Raw genomic sequence first — 4,755 nt, 5'->3', positions numbered from 1 at the left:
CCATGGAGGCCCCGCTCCGCTCGCTCCGGCCCGGCCGAGAGCCGCCGCCCCGCGCCCGAGCGCCGCGGCGGCCGCCCCTGCGCCCACTATTTAACTGGAACGCACATTCCTGCGCCCGCGCGCGCCGCGCCGAACCGCGCAGGCGCAGCGAGGGGAGGGAGTGTGGAGGGGGGGCGGTCCGCGGCGGCGGGCGGGGCGCAGGGGCGGGAGGGAAGGTAGGGGGTCGGTCACGGCGGCGTGCTTAGTCACCCGCGGGGACTGAGGGGAGCGGCGGCGGCCCCGGAGTGGGCGGGGCCAGGGCGAGCCCTGCGCGCCGCGGGCTGGCTGCGAAGTGGCGGGGTGAGGGGTTCTCCGGTCGGAGCCCCGGTGGGATGTGGGGTTGCCGGGAGGGAGCGGCTCCGCCTCCTGGCATTGAGGTTGTGCTGTATTGGCCCTGCGGGGCTCACCTGCGGGCCGGGATGGCAGGCTTCGTGCATGCGACTGTGTGTATGTATGTGTGAAGATAGCGCTTCAGGAGCTGAGGTAGACAGAAGGCCCAGCCTTTTGGTCCGCTGCTCGCATGCCTTCTTTACGATCTAGTCTTAGAATCATTAGGACTGGGAAAAGCCACTAATCTTTTTGTCAGCCATCCCCACCGTGCCCGCTGACCGTGTCCCTCAGCGCCGCATCCACGAATTCATCGGACACCTCCAGGGACAGCTGCCTCCACCCTCTCTCTGCGCAGCCTGTGTCAGTGCAGCTAAACTCTCAGAAATTTTTCCGGATATCCCACCCGCACCTCCACTGAGGCCCTGCTGCTTTCGCTGTGACCGTGGGATCCTGCAAAAACCCAGCCCAAAAGCAGAGCGGGGAGAGGAACCTTCCTGCAGTGCCCTGGTGGCGCTGGGTGCAGGCAGCTCTCAGAACTCCCAGCTGCACTGACAGGTGGAAGGCAGCGATTGCTGCTGCTTATGGCAGTCACCCAACCGAGCTGCTCCATGACTATTTTCCTTAACCTCAGTCTTACTTGACATTCAGAATATGCAGAAAAACCTTAGCGCTTGCAGATTGGACCTAAGCCTCAATCCTACCTGCTTTGTTGCCCCAGAATCCAAATGCTTTTTCATCTTAAGGTTTGTTATTTTACGCTCTTTCTGACCTGTGACAGGTGGGACCTGTGTCCATTTTGAGACACGACTGTACCTCACCACTGCAGTCCCTTCTGGTTGTCATCAACACTTGGATCTTCTTCAGAGCTTAAACTGAATGTGATGGTGCTATGCAATGTCACAGTTGAAAACCGTGGAATATAAAGGTGGGAAAACAAAATTATATTCAATTATTCTATAAGTTATAAGCTGTAAAGTCAAGTGCCCAAAGGTTAAGAAACAACAAATTTAATTTGCTTTTTACACATTATTTTACTTGTATAGATATATTTTATTCTAAAAAGCACCTAGCAATTAGCCTGGAAGGTTAGAGGTTTTCTTTGCCTTCTCATTCAGAGCAGATCCAGGTCTCATGTGTCAGCAGTCACACCTCAGGCCGTCTATAGTCTTAGTAATGATTTAATGGTTCTCTAATCAGAATTGTTTATATATTTTTGCAAGGGAAGGACCGATACCCCATTAGTATTGCAAATTAGTAGTTCAAAGGTTACAGGGTTGAAACAGAAACCTCCAAGAACACTAAGGAAAAGACAAAAAGCACATATGTAATGCTTACATTTGTAGACTTGTCTGTAATGCAGAAAACAGGGTGTGGTACAGTGCAATTAAATTAATGCTGCAGTTAGTCTTTGTACCACTGTTTCTTAGATTTAACCTTGCCACCTACATCCACATAAATGGCAGAGATATGTATTCATGTAAGTCAGTAAAAATCACATCATTAAAAACACATTTGTCTGCTCTTTATTGTAGACCATTGTCACAAAACTCATCTTAATTTGGGGTGTTCTCTGAGCTGTTGTTTGAGGCTTACCTTTTTTTTACCTTTTACAACAAATAGGTTTTCAGTCCCTTCTGTGGCTCTTCTTGAGTTACTTTTTTTTTTAAATTTAATATAAATCTGAGAGTCTTTCCCTGCTAGCACAGTTGGAGGAAGGTCAAAAGTAGAATTTATGCATAACGAGAACAGTGTCCAAAGATCAGATGAGCTGAGGCCAGGTTTTCTGCTTTTGTACAGCTTACTTCCCCACCCCCCAAAAACAAACAAAGTGTTGACTGCCAAATCAGAGCACAACATACAAGTCCTCCTTCTGTTGTGAAATGCCGTGGTTCTTCATCATGTATCACAGAGGTAGGAATCAAAGAGAGCTCTGCACAAAGGGCTGGTTAATACAAGATGTCATCTGGCTGCAGTTACCTCTTCTCATCTGTGTATCTTCAAATACAGTGACAGTTCCAGTGTTCCATAATTTTTGGGGGGCTCTCTTTGTTTTTCTAGAAGCACTGACTTCTGCCTAGGTATGATTAGGCTTTTGTTTTACATAGTGGATAAAACCAAGCAAACAAACAAAGAAAAACAACAATACAAAAAACCCACAACCCTTTGTGAGTAAAAGCAAAGAGAATACATGACTTGAGACTTGAAGTGGTAGGGCATTCTGGGGATGGGGTCTCAGAGGATTGCTTAATGAGTTGCTTTTTTTTTTCCCCCCCCTTCATTCTTCTAAAAGGGTTAATTGGGCCGGGAAATAAATGCCTGAAGTGGTATCTTTTTGGGTTTGTACGATTCCAAAAAAATTAATAGACCTTGATTTTGGAATCTGCAAATGGTGTGAGTCCTCACATTTTTTTTGATGTTTTTTTAAAGTATTCGGTCTTCTTGTAAGGAAGTCTGTTTAGACACAGGAGACAGCAACAACTATCTGTGAAACAGTTAAACCATCAGTAAATAATTAACATTTACAATGCTGTCACATATTCATATTAGCAGGAGCTCTGTAATAATGCATTGCCTCATACTTAGTTAACGCGCTGTATGAACACTAGGTATCGCATTACAGTTATATGGGATGTTACCTAGAGGAACTGCTACAGTGGTGTACCAAAGGTCAGTTTTATTTAGAGATGGCTTCTTATTTATTTATTTTTTCTTTTAAACGTGAAGGGTGTCTCTGGAATTTACAGACCATAATGCTGGGTGTGAAATAACTAATGTTACCTTGAGAACAAGCACAAGCCAAAGCTGAGAAAACCATGCAAGACACAAAGACACTGTTAAAGGAAGTTCAAAAACCTTTTTGTGTTCAGACAGAAGTAACTCCCCATTTAGCTGGAGTTACATGTGGAGTGAAGTATGCATAAATGCAAGGGAACAATTTTCTTTTCCTTGAGAAGAAAGAAACAGGTTTAAAAATTTACAGAGTAATTAGATTTTCCAGTTCCCTTGACCTACATTTATCTCCCAGATTAGAAACTGCACTGTTCAATAACTATGTTCTAGCAAGTTTTATGTAACTCTTTTTCCCCACTCTCTTTTATTATGGTTAATAAAGTTGAAGTATTTGCTTTGATAGAACTTTCAGTCCTTTACTTAACATTTAGTCAAAAGAGAAATATATACTTTTTTTTCCCCCTCACCTCTGCAAATAGCACATCAAATTAATGATATTAAGGAAACTAGTGTCCTTGGTTACCATTTCAGATGATCACTTGTTCTGTTGGAGTTATAGCATCTATTTGGTGTACAATTGTTAAGCCAGCACAAAAAACCTGAAGTTCAGGACTGAACAGTTTATTTAGAGGGTGTCCCTCCAGTGCTGCATTGTGTGGCTTTTTAGAACAGTAAATCCTCATTCAGCAGCACTGTAGCCCAGTGAAAGGATGCCTGCTGCTCTGGGTCCAGGCATCACGTCAGTGGAACTTAACAATAACTGCAGCTTTGAGTCTGGCACGGTTACTCTAACAGCCAGACAGATTAGCACCTTTCTGATACCTAGAATAAAATCAGATGTGTATTTGAATATATGTAAGGGTTTGGTATAGTATTCACTGCATTAGTTCTCATTTGTGGTGATTCACCTTTAAAGATACAAAGAAGGGAACATTCTTCTGAGCTTTTGTGCCACTCTGTGGTTAGCTATAAGGGAGTGCCAAGATACTTCCTGTAAACAGAAAATATCATCTTTCTAATGATCTAGCTGTTAGGAAAATGCTAGCATTGATCTTAAAACATCTTTGAACGATAAAAAGCTTGCCCAATCAGATACATGCCTCTTCTAGTAAGTGTTGAGCACAGAGAACAAACTTTCAAATACAAAACACATTTCTAAATCATGCTTCTGCAAAAAGCAGCTTTTAGGCCTCACAATATGTTTTTCCTTAGAGAGAAGTCTTCTCTTAAATCTGTTTGGAAATGAACCTCAAAGATAATAAAGCATATACTCACTACAGTTAGGATTGCATTCCCTATTCACAGGAGTCTCCTCTTTTCAGGTGAATCTACAGCAGTAACATCACTACAGCTATCAATAAACACCTTCTTTGGTTTGCTCTAGTTGAGCAATTTAGCATAGATTGTTAATTTAGCTTTATAAGTTCATCATTTATGAAAAAGAATAGCATTGCTTTGATGCCTAGTAGGAGTAAACACCCCCTCCCCAAGAGGGATGTTTTCATTAAATACTTACCAAAGGGATTGATCAATTAAATACAGCTGTGTTTAATTGAAGGTACCTACCTAAGCATGCTCATTTTTATATATTAAGAGCCCTGAATGTATTTGTGTGCATTTTATGGGTTCAGGAAAAATGAACTGTGATTGGTCTAA

The 4,755-nt window shown here is 43.3% G+C and overlaps 1 long non-coding RNA gene across 5 annotated transcripts in view; it reads left to right on the top strand.

The window, feature by feature from the left end:
• The first annotated feature begins 264 nt into the window (after positions 1-264).
• LOC125688022 (uncharacterized) overlaps positions 265-4,755 on the top strand; it is a 110,144-nt gene continuing 105,653 nt past the window's right edge. For 4 of the 5 annotated variants that reach the window (XR_007374572.1, XR_007374571.1, XR_007374569.1 and 1 more), the window contains exon 1: positions 351-1,294. This is a non-coding gene — a long non-coding RNA (uncharacterized LOC125688022). The other variant, XR_007374573.1, reaches the window with a different exon arrangement.

This window comes from Lagopus muta, chromosome 1, assembly GCF_023343835.1.
Source record: "Lagopus muta isolate bLagMut1 chromosome 1, bLagMut1 primary, whole genome shotgun sequence".
Taxonomy (NCBI): Eukaryota; Metazoa; Chordata; class Aves; order Galliformes; family Phasianidae; genus Lagopus; species Lagopus muta.
The sequence above is the reverse complement of the archived record's forward strand: the minus strand, read 5'-3'. Positions and strand labels throughout refer to the sequence as shown.